The following is a 13022-nucleotide window of genomic DNA, read 5'->3' on the forward strand; positions in this document are numbered from 1 at the left end:
CTTTATTAGCTCTTAGCTCTTTTACTTTTCTAATGGTGAATTTTGCACAACTTTACCATTCGGCCCATTTTGGCAATCTACTTGTGGTTATGGCCCAAGTAGTTCTAAAACATGTTGTTATTCGGCCCTTTTGGCTTTAGACATGTTTTCTTTTAAGTTTGTATGCTATTTTAATTTCTAGGTACTTATGTTTATCTATGGTCTATTTATTTCTTATATCGTTCTTATCTCTTGTCTCGTCTTATATTATTCTAGTTATTTTATGTTTGTTCTTATCTTTTCGATGATGTCAAGAGGGGGAAAGAAAGTCTATGGTAAGCATCTACCTAAGCTTGCTCCTTGTTAAGACCGATTGTCTCTTAAAGTCCTTTTAAGTTTCGGTTTTGTATTAATCGTCTTGATCTTGCGTTGATCTTTATTATCAAGATGACAGTATTATATTGAGGGGGAACTACATACTTAGTCACAATTTTATGAGACTTTCCATCATCAAAAAGGGGGAATTTGTTGAACCATATAGAATACGGAGTATATGTTTATGTTTTGATGATGTCAAGAGTGGTTTACTTTTTATATACTCGTTGCGCGTAATCGTTTGTTTAGTCCTTTCAGTTTAGACTTACTATTTGTCAAGCTTAGAAAATTGTGATGAAAGTATACAAGACTATGTTAACATTATAGTTAACAATTAGCCATTAAAAAGTATTTTGAGGAGGTTGGGTCGGATAATGGTAACATTATAGTCTGTCCACTCTCGGCAAAAATCAAGTTTCTATTAAATTTCTTGTGGAACACGGTTATGCCGAGAAGGGGTGGAAAGCCATGGCGGCCGATCAATCTCTTACCTTGGAGGCGACAAAGGCCTTGTCATTGAAAGTTCTTAACTTTGAAAGGAGCCTTCAAGCTCAAGCTACGCTCGTGAGGAGCTCATTTGATCGTCTTGATGCCTTGGAACATTGCACGCGTCCCGACTATGTTAACTTGTATAGGACTCGTCCAATTTAGCTTTGCCTTGCCTATTGCCCGATTTAGCACTTTCCTTTTTTAGCTTTATCTTATTTTGCTTTCTAATGGTGTATTTTGCACAACTATCCCATTCGGCCCATTTTGGCACATTACTTGTGGTTATGACCCAAGTAATTCTAAAACATGTTGTTATTCGGCCCATTTGACTTTAAACATGTTTTTTCTTAAGTTTGTGTGTGCTTTAATTTCTAGATGCTTATGTTTATATATGATCTATTAGTTTCTTATATCGTTTTTATCTCTTGTCTCGTCTTATATTATTCTAGTCATTTTAAGTTTGTTCTTATCTTTTCGATGATGTCAAGAGGGGGAAAGAACATCTATGGTAAGCATCTACCTAAGCTTGTTCCTTGTCAAGACCGATTGTCTCTTAAAGTTCTTTTAATTTTCGGCTTTGTGTTAATCGTCTTTGTGGACAAGGCCCTCGGGAACTGCGTCCGAGGGATCCACACCCGGCATAATCGACTCGAGGTTCTTTCGAATCGAATTAAGACAAATTAGAGTCGCCACCAAGTTTTTTGGGAACTTGGAACCGTTCAAGTCAACTTTACACCTTTCATCGAAAAGCATAAAGCCAATCGACTACGAGTGATTAAAGATAAAGACTTGTACCCTATATCACTCGATTTGAATGACTCTTGTAATCCAATGGTATTTAGACGGATCCACAAACCATAGATCTTGAGTAAGGGGTGAGGGTACGTGTTGGGAAGCCCATAAGGACACCCAACCCCGCCCGTCGATAACGGCCTCTACTAAGTCAAGTGTCGGATTTCAAACAAGGTCATAGCTACTACGATGTATGATATGCAAACGTTGTTTTAACCCTATCATGTGAAGTTTCTATGTCGATTTAGATGCAACTAAACTAACTTTGTCAAAGTTGTAATTTAGCATGTGGGTTGATTGATCTAACAACATGCAAAACAAAGCAAACAAGGCTTAAATGGGAATGGGGGAGCCGTTGGGATCTACCTATTACAAACCGGGCATTTCATGCCGACACAACAACGAATTAAAGATACAACTCGATCTAAATACAATTTCTTCATACAAAACAATACACGACAACACACACGGCCGTTTGGCCTAGAAAACCGTGCACATGAGGGGTGGCCCACGGCTCACATGACCCACGGCCTTGGGTCACTCCTCGTAATGCGTGCTCGCGCTTAATCTCATCGAATTAGACATAGGGCTACGCACCAAAGCATGCATTAGCATAAACCGGGCCATGTTGCTTTAGACAACATGCGGTTTACTACGCTCCTACAAGCATTGGGGAATAATCGTCTAACCAAACAAGACCAAGGTTTTTGAAAAGGTTTTGACTCAAAAGAAGTAAAACAAACTCGAAAATTACAACTCGATAAACAAACGATAAATTACAAGCTAACAAACGACAAAGAACAAAAGGTAAGAAGCAAACGAGACAAAGAAAGACGTGGCCAACCCCACGGCCTAAAGCCACGGCCCAAACCAACGGCCAAGATAAGGTCAACCTAGTTCCTAAGTTAAATTCATTGGTTAGATCGAATGTTTGCGAAAAGGGATAGGAAACAAGTTAGAAAACGAGTTAGAAACAAAGTTGATTGATTGTCGCGCAAAGTGTGTTATTCTACACGGCCTAAGGGTCCAATTAGGTCAGATATCATAAGATTAACGCTTACTCGTCGAGTGTTAATAGGAAGGTGCTAATCACGCACTCCTATGCTAGCGAGAAATCAAGTGATAAGAAAGATGCGTTCAATTATTTACAGAATTGTTAGATCGGTTTTTAAAGCTATGTCGATGTACCCTAATGTGTCTAATTAGGTTATTAAATTAATTTAAAGTCATCTAAATACGCCATAGATTAACAATCAGAGGTTAAACTAACATACAACGGGTCCTAGGGTATGTCGAATTGGCCGAAATAACAAAGGGGTCAAAAGCGAAGAGCGAAGTTAGAAACTCGTTTTATTTATGCCCTACCTTGAACACGAGGATATGTAAATGAGACGGGGGTGTACGACCGACTGAAGTAGCGGTTTATTTTCCCATCTCAAGTCAACGCGGGTGTTCATGGCGGTACTTTAACTCATACTCGGACTAACTAGTTTCATAGTTAATTTAAAACAAACGATAAACAAAACGAAAAAACAAACAAAAACAAACAATAAAAACAAACATAAAACAAACGAAATAAAAGGGAAAAGAGGAGGATTTGATGCACCCTCAACCTACATGTATCGTTGACACCGTCTTGGGTCGTAATCGATGGTAGATTTTATCTCGAGAGGCCGTCGTCGACGAAGAATAAAGCAAACACGCGTTTTGGAAACTTTCGGACGCGATTTTCAAACGACGATATCTCCCTCGTTTCACGACGAAAATTCGATTTAAAAGATGTTTTGAAAACTAGAAAGAGAGGAGAACAGGGATCTTAAAGCAACCCCTGCTCGTTTTGGGTTATTGGGCACGAAAAACGAGCACAAACAGAACTGGACAGACAAGAATAAACCGCGAAAACAGAGTGTTATTTCACTCTGTTTTTCGAGGGATTTCGTGTACTCTCAAGGGCAATTTGGCTCGTAAATCTTTGTCTAATGTGTGGATGGATGTTATGTGGTTAATTAGGAACAAGAAACTCGAGTTTTGATGGAGGTTTGATGGAGGAACGAATGAGTTTTCGAAGAGGACACACAAACAGTTTCAGTTTGTGTGTCGGTTTGGTTTAGGGTTTTTGAAGGATGTTTAGGGTTTGTTTCTGAGGTTTAAAGCTTGTGTGTGATGCTTGGATGTATGGAGAACTTATAGGAATGAATGTATGGTGAAGGGGTGGTATTTATAAGGAGTTAAAGTAGGTTAAAAGAGAGGGAGAGGCAATCGGGCTCAATCCCGTATGGCTGCTGTCCATCGGTTTTTGTGAGGGTTTGAGGGGGGTTTTCTTGGTGATTAAGCTAGGATAATATGGGTAGGATACTGGGTATGGGTTAGGGTTAATGGGTACGGGTATTGGTAGTGTTTGGAGCGGGTTTTGGGCTCGGGATTGAGCTGCCAAAACAGGGGCTGCTCGGTTTATGCGTGGGCTGGTTGGGGTTGTTTAGGACGAGAATTTGGACCATGGTTTGGGGGGTTCGAACAAGGGTGGATGGGTAGAGGCTTAGATGGGTTAGTTTACTCGAGATTCGTGCCAATTCGTAAAGGAAACGGGCTCAAAAACCGAGCTAAAATCGAGTTCAAAACAAGTGTTCAAAACGAGTTCTTTTCGATTTTCAAAACGATTTTTCAAATCAATTAACCCATTAAAATAAATGACTTTTCAAATCAAATATACTCATAAAATGATCTTTCAAATCAATTATTTATTTTATTTTCAATAAAATAAACTTGGGAAAATAAATTCAAAATAAAATAAAATAAATTGAATTTACCTAAAAAAAAACATAATTTAAATATCATTTAAATTAACAAAATGAACTCACTAAAAAAACATTAATTTAAATATCATTTAAATAATAGAATGAATTCATTTAACAAAAACATTAATTTAAATATCATTTAAATTAATAAAATACTTCATCGACGACGCCCATTCTACATCGTAAAACGAGCTCCAAATAATGACAGTGACAACTAAAGAATACATGTGTCCTATCATCATCGGGTGTTTGTCGGGTTCTCTATAAATTCCAATATCGACGGATACGGGTATCTCTGAGCCCCCACTTTGACCGAGGCTTGGACAAGGCGAAAGTCAAAGTATACCCCAGGTCCCTCTCGACCTGAGGATTCTTCGGGTCGTTTATAGTCCATTAGACTTGCGTATATAAGCTCGCCAGCCATAAGAAGAGATCATACCTGAAACTTCGTCGGGGATTGCCTCTTGCTTCTGTTGTGTCAAGTTGTCCTCGTTGGTCGTCGACCCACAAATTGCATATATGGTGGATTGAGCCTTATCCTTAGGCGCCTACGTATCCGTTCCTGACGGAATCAAACCCGCGTCGTAGTTTAAGAATCGCCGACACTTGCCCAAAGTTTATCATCTGCTGGCGTTTGTCCAAAATTCATCGTCTGCTGACATTTGCCCAAAATTTATCATCTGCTGGCACTTGTCCGAACGGGACGGGACTTTCCATGGAGGTTGCCGCCGCTTTCCTCATTTGCTTTCAGCTACGGAATTCTTCCATTTCATACTCTTGTATTGAATTGAATTCTTGGTGGATGTCATCCTTTACATCTTGATAATGGTCTCTGAAGCCAACGGCTTCAGAGCCCCCAGTTTGCAATGGCTCTAAAGTCGAAGACTTTAGAGCCCCCAGTTGAAGCATATCCTGCTATATTTGAAACACAAGAACGCACTAGCAATAATTATCACATAAGCACATTTGGATCATCGATCTTGAAATTGGATCATTTGAAATACTAGGTCATCGACCCGAAAATTGAATTTGAAAAATTTGAATGATTGGGCCATCGACCCGAATTTTGAATTTGACATCACTTGGAATGTTGGGTCATCAACCCGAAATTTGAGTTTGAAATACTGGGTCATCGACCCGAAATTTGAACATGTTGAAAATTTTGAATAATTGGGCTATCGACCCAAAAAAGATTCTACTACTTGGATCATCTATCCACAATTCGCAAAAAGTTTTTGAAATTTTGAAATTTTAAAATTTTTGAAATCGAACCTTGACGGGTGAGCATGAAATACGACACAGACACTCTGTATGACTCATAAACAACGTGGGCATAGCCCGCTACCGTAAAACAAAAAAGGAAAATAAAACCGTAAGTGTGCATGGGTTTTAGTCCAAATATTGACTTGTTGAGGGTAGAAATGTAAATTGGCCATTCTGGCGCCAAAAGATGGCAAATGGGAATCACAAGGCCATCGGACTTGAGACAGAGATATCGTATGGCATGGGCGTGCTCCCAAGGGCACATGGGGATCAAGATCACTTGGCATTGACAAGGTGGATTAAAATCACAGAGCAACAACGTTGGCTTCGCCCAGATACTAAACACAGACTGATTTTATGAGAACACCTAGACATCACATATCACTCTTGTTGGGAACATTCTGTCACTCTTCTCCTCGCCTCCTTTCTTTTCAGCGAGTATTCATCATTTCTTGCCACCGCCTTCTTTCTTTTCAGCGGGCTTTTACTATTTTTCTTCCACGCCTTCTTTCTTTTCAGCGGGTTTTTCATATTTTCTGTTCCCAACACAAACCTACATCTATCTGACTCAGCATCTTTGCCTACACCGTTAGATAAAGCTCATTCTGAGACTTGATACTATTCATCTGAACCTATATCCTTATCCTAGCCTACACCGAGTGCTAAGACCGACTCAAACAAAGGTGGCTTCATTTGTTAACGATCTTTCGTCTACATCTGGACCTGAAGCTAGGACTGAGAAGACTCCTAAGACTGACTCACAGGCGACAGGTGTGTGGAAACGGTTGGGTTCAAAGGCACACTCGGGCTCAGCCTTAGAAGGGAGGCTTGGTCCTCGCTTGAGTGTAAAAGATAGGCTGGGCCCTCGGGAGGAAATGATGATCCCTCCTAAGAAGCGCGCTAGACAGAACACAACTACCCCTCCTCCACAGGAGCCTCGGTCACGTGACCCAAAAGGCAAAGGGAAGAAGAAGATGTAGGAGCCTTCGACTCCAAATATATTATTTAATACTACTACTTATTATTTGTTGCTAGCTGTTTTTTTTTTCTTTTTGAAGGATGTAATGGGCATCGCCCGATCTTTAATAAGACTTACTATCTATTAAAATTCCCAGTTTCTGCATAAAATTTCATTTTATTCAAAGAAGGGTCGGTTGTACTCCTTTAAAGAGCTGCCTACGTATCTGTTATCAACAGAATCAAACCGAGCTCGTAGTTCCACAAAACAATTGCGTTACAACTATCAGTTTATAACGCACAAAAAGCAGCGAAGCAAAAGTGCCGCGGCCTAGACTCGCTCACGAGCACTGCAATTCAAAATTTTATTTTATGACATTGAGAGTGAGTTCTAAGGATAGTATTTCTTCAGTTGATCCAAATTCGTCGGATTCGCGAAGTCATTTCCATCTAGATCTGTCAGTCTGACCGCGCCTCCCGATAATATCTTCTTTACCATGTAAGGACCGGCCCAGTTCGGCTTGAATTTTCCCCTCGGGTCAATTGGTAGTAAAGCGCGAACGGACTTTAGGACTAAATCCCCATCTTTTATTCCTCGAGGTTTCACCTTCTTGTTAAATGCCCTTTGTATCCTCTTCTGATAGAGTTGAACATGGTGTAATGCATTTAACCGTCGCTCGTCGAGCATGACCAAGGAATCATACGGCTTGCGCCCGATCGGCCGTGGGGACGACTTTCTAACAGGATCCTTAAAGAAGGTACCTCTAATTCGATAGGTGAACTCGCTTCCATCCCATATCTTAAATAGAACGGAGTTGCTCCGTGTGTTTGTGCGAATAGACGTTCGTATCCCCACAAAGGCGAACGGTATCTTTTCCGGCCACTCGCGATAATTGTCGGTCATCTTTCTGAGAATCACGGTGATTGTCTTGTTGGCGGCTTCCACCGCCCCATTTGTTTGAGGTCGATAAGGTGACGACTTGTGGTGTTTGATTTTATACTTTTCAAGTATTACTAGCGATTTCGGCACTGGAAGTGAGTGCCATGGTCGCTAATGAGCTCATGCGGCACCCCATATCTGCAAATGATTTCATTCTGAATGAACTTTGCTACCTGCTTTGCTTGTAGAACCTTGTATGATTTCACTTCTACCCACTTCGTGAAGTAATCGATGGCGACTAGCATGAAACAATGCCCAATTGTTCCGGATGGGTTGACCTTTCCAATAATGTCGATTCCCCATGTTGAGAAAGGCCATGGTGATGTCAAAGTATATAACAATGATGGCGGCACGTCTTTGTATGTTTGCGAAGATTTGGCAATTATGGCAATGTTTGACATATTGGCGATAATCTGTCTCCATCGTGGTCCAATAATACCCTAATCTCATGATTTTACGAACCAAAGATATGGGCATTCATGTGTGGGCCACACTCTCCGTCATGGACTTCTTCCATGACTCTTTTCGCAGTTGGTGAGTCTATGCATCGCAGAAGGATATTTTGCGCGGTCTTTTTGTACAATTGTCCGTCATTGGTTCTAACGAACTGAGCGGCTAGCATTCGAATAGCGCGCTTTCCGCGGTTATCCATGTCGGGTGGATACTCTCCTGATTCTTTAAATTTCAGAATAGCATGATACCAGGGTTCGGCCTCGGTTTCTTCTGTGTCTCCGATTACATTAACATAAGCAGGTGATGATCTTCGTTCGACACATATTGGCATAGTATCCATATGATCCGGTATGTTGATCAGAGCAGCTAGTTTTGATAGTGCATCAGCAAACTGGTTTTCGTCTCTGGGGAGGTGCACGTACTTGACCTCGGCGAACAACTTTTCTAGTTCTTCGATTTTCGCTTGGTACGGAGCCAAGCTATCACTACGGGTTTTCCACGTCCCGGCCACTTGATTGATCACTAGTGACGAGTCCCCATGTACTACAAGCTTTTTGATGCCTAACTCGAGAGCACTGTGCAAACCGAGTAGGCATGCTTCATATTCGGCCGCGTTATTAGTGACGTTAAAGTCCAACTTGATCGAGATGGGAACATGTTCACCTTCTGGTGAAATGAGTAGAACTCCTATCCCGTATCCCCTATAGTTCGATGCTCCATCGAAATAGAGGTCCCACGTATCATTGTCTATGTGAACGATATCTTCGTCGGGAAACGACTACGTATCCACAACCTCAGTTTCTTCTATCGGGTTATCCGCCAGGAAGTCTGCAACCGCCCTTCCCTTTATAACTTTTAGCGGTACATATTTCAGGTCGAACTCGGAAAGCATTAAAGTCCATCTTGACACCCTGCCGTTTAGAATTGGTTTTTCAAACAAGTATTTGATTGGGTCCATCTTCGAGTGGATGCAGACACTATGACTGAGCATGTAGTGTCGTAACTTCTTTGTCGCCCATACTAAAGCCAAACATGTCTTCTCGAGCTGAGTATACTTGATTTCATACTCCAAGAACTTTTTACTAATGTAGTAAATCGCTCTTTCCTCTTTATCGACTGTCTGCGCCAAAGCCCCCCCCATTGCAAAGATCCGTGATCGTAAGATACAATAAAAGTGGTAACCCAGCCGTTGGTGGGCTGAGCACGGGAGGGAAAGATAGTATTTCTTTGATCTTATCGAACGCAGCTTGACAGTGATCATCCCATACGACGTGTTCCCCGACCTTCAATTTCTTGAAAATTGGCTCGCATATCATAGTTAGCCTTGCCACGAACCGACTTATATATTGGATTCTTCCAAGGAAACCTCAAATTTCCTTCTCGGTTTTCGGGTGAGGCATTTCCATTATGGCCTTTATTTTTGATGGGTCCACCTCGATGCCACGGTGGCTAACGATGTGACCCAACAGTTTGCCGGATGTGACTCCGAATGCGCATTTTTGTGGATTCAACCTCATGTTATACTTGCGCAGTCGCTCGAAGAATTTGCGTAACGTACCAAGGTGGCCATCACGCTCCTTTGACTTGACAATCATGTCGTCGACATAAACCTCGACTTCCTTGTGCATCAAATCATGTAACAATGTTGTCGCGGTCCTCTGGTATGTAGCCCATGCGTTTATCAACCCAAAAGGCATTACTGTCTAGCAATAGGTTCCCCATTGCGTTCTGAACGCAGTCTTATGCATATCTTCTTTCGCCATCTTGATCTGATTATAACCGGCGTATCCATCCATAAAGGACAGTAACGCGTGTTTTGCCGTGTTGTCCACCAGGATGTCGATGTGAGGTAACGGGAAATCGTCCTTCGGACTTGCCTTGTTTAAATCCCGGAAATCAACACAAACCCGAACTTTACCATCTTTCTTAGGCACTGGTACGACGTTAGCCACCCAGTCCGAGTATTCTGACACCTTGATGAACCCAGCTTTGAGTTGCTTGTCGATTTCTTCTTTGACCTTTAGAGACCAATCTGTATGCATTTTGCGTAGTTTCTGCTTGACCGGCTTATATCCCGGCTTGATTGGGATCCTGTGCTCTGTAATTTCCCTATCAATGCCTGGCATGTCTTTGTAGGACCATGCGAAAACATCTTTGAACTCATGCAACAAATCAATGAACCCCTGTCTTTCGGTGGGACTTAAAGTAGTTCCTATTTTAAGCTCTTGTGGTTCTAAGGTTGTACCTACATTGATAGTTTCGGTATCTTCGATGACCGAGGTTTTCTGTTCGTACTCTTCCAACCCTTTTATCAACTGTAGAGGTGGTTCCATTTCTTCTTCTTCTTCTTCTTCGACCAACTGTTCATCCTCGACCCCAGTCTCAATGTCATTATTAAAACAATCATTTTCAAAGTTTGAATTGCAATGTAAGTAAGACAAGTCGTAAGCAAACTGGTTCATATTATTATTGATTTGAAATTGCGCGAAATGCGCTAACATTTGAGCCAACCGGTCGAGCTCGTGGCGAGATAGGGGTATTCGGGACAGGCCCCGGAATACCGCCATTAGGAAAAGGTGCATAGGAAGGGAAAGCTAGGGGAGGGGTATTTTCAACACCTGACTCCTTAGACTCAATCTTAGGACCTAACTCAGACTCAGACTCAGACTCCGACTCAGACTCAGAATCGGTAACATCATCTGGCTTGAACATCTCTCCTTCTCCCGTTGTCAACTTGAAAAGGAGTCCTTTGTTATCAGTCCACTTGATTGTTTTCCGCCATCCCGTGTTGGTCCTAAGAGGATCCACATCGGTGATGAGGGTAGATGGGTCAAATCGCTCGCTTCTCAGGATCATACTTACCAAATCTTCGTTTGGTATTGGTGATTTCTTCTCTTCACCGAAAAGGAGACCCATAGCTTTTCTCGTCATTTATTGGATCCGGTTTGGTTTCTACTGGCATCACGGTCAGAATGTCTTCAGGGATGTAGTAGCAATCTTGGAATACTTCGATTCCTGGGACCATAAGGTTCTTCTTTGGGTCAAAGATAGGTTCGGGGAAGTCCATGCAAGGGAGTTCTTCCCCAGCTTTCACGAAGTGACCATTGAGAGTTAGGTGATACGGTCCCATTTTAATATCTCGATCTTCGATCGTTCTTCCCTTCTTTTCCCGTAGATCTTTCTCAGTGGGCTCATATCCGAGCCCGAAAGTTACTCCTTTGGCTACGGGTGGTTTCAACTTGAAAGACTCCTCCTTTCTAGGATATAAAGAGAAACCGAAGTACTTCCCGGTCTTGAGAATCACCTCGCAGACATGACTTCCCGTGTATAGATCCATATTTTCTGCTTCGGAGTTCAACTCGATCATGTTGACAATCTCGAAACCACATGCGTCATTGGCAGCTTCGACCCTTACTTCAGAAGTAATGTCTCCTCCCCACGCATTGGCGTGGCGTCAATGGTGACGGTTTTGCCATTGAGTGGGACCTTGATTTTTCGATGCAACGTTGATGTTACGGCCCTTGTAGCGTGGATCCAAGGTCTCCCCAACAATAAGTTGAAGGATGAGCAAATGTCAATTACTTGGCAATTTATTTTCTTTTCCACTTGCCCAGTCTGTACTACTAGATCGACAAGTCCACTCACTCGACGCACAGTGCCATCGAATGCCCGGACTGTCTGTGTAGTGGGGATGAAGTCATTCTTCTCCAAGCCCAGAATATGCGCCGTTTTCAGAGGGAGTACGTTGACGGCCGATCCGTCGTCAACCAAGGTCATAGGGATGTGCTTGTTGAGACACACGGTAGCAATATAGAGGGCCAGGTTATGTCGAGGCCCGAACGGTGGCAAATCTTCGTCGGAGAATGTCACAGCGTTGGTAATCTGAGGCCGATTCTGGGCGATGTGAGTGACCATGTCCGCAGGAGTAGCATTCGACGATACGGTCATGTTCATCAAAGCTTGTAACAAAGCTTGACGGTGTTCGAAAGAGCTCAAGATAAGTTGCCAGATAGACACGTCGGCCTTAGTCTTTTGGAGTTGCTTGATGAGGGAAGCCTCGGAGGTCGACCCTTCACCAAGAACTTCGACCACTACCGGTTCTTTGAGAGGCGGCTTGTTCGGGGTATCTTTAGCTTTCTCCACACGATACGGGCGTCCGGATCTAGTCAAATGGTTTGACTCCAGGGCATCTTGCCTCACCTTTAAGATTTCTTCTTGGGTGTGACGGATTGTCGCGCCTTTGACGAGGTAAACATCATCCTCGTCATCAGCCCAAATGCCATTGATTTCATTGCCGCTTCGGAGTATGTAAGGAGTACAATCGACAACAAAATCCCCGAATGTAATCTCGTTTCTCGAGCTTGGTAGGAATTCGGAGCAATCTACAAACATTCTTCCGACGAAAACCCCTTTTAGACGACATGGGCGGATCAAGTGAGAGTAATCGACACTATCTTCGGTAGAGACAAAGTTAGTGTGGTCGCCAAACGGATTGGTGACGTTGTTGGGCTTTATGGCCGGGATTGGGAGCGTTCCGTTCTCAATCATATCTTGAATTTCGTGCTTTAGTCTAAAGCACCTTTCAGTATCGTGTCCCTTCCCTTGATGAAAGGCACAGTGGGCATTGGGTTTGTACCATTTGCCTTGTTGTTCAGCAGGTGGATCCGGAGTTGGACCAATGGGCTTCAACTTTCCTTGGGCCATGAGCCTTTGGAGAGCATAGGCGTAAGTGCACCCGATATCGGTGAATACCCTTGGGGCTTGGCGTGGAGGCCTTTTTGACTGTCCATCTAAGAGATTGACAGTTTCAACAAAGTGGGCCGCGGCGGGTGCTTTTGCTTTAGATGACGAAGCCCCTTGGTATCCCTTTGGCTTCTCAGCTTCAGCAATTCGGACATCGTCCTCTACCTTTATCCCGATCCTTATCAATTCTTTGAAAGAACCAAAATTTTGGTATTTCAGGGCATTACGGTAGACAG

This window comes from Silene latifolia, chromosome 11 (assembly GCF_048544455.1).
Source record: "Silene latifolia isolate original U9 population chromosome 11, ASM4854445v1, whole genome shotgun sequence".
Taxonomy (NCBI): Eukaryota; Viridiplantae; Streptophyta; class Magnoliopsida; order Caryophyllales; family Caryophyllaceae; genus Silene; species Silene latifolia.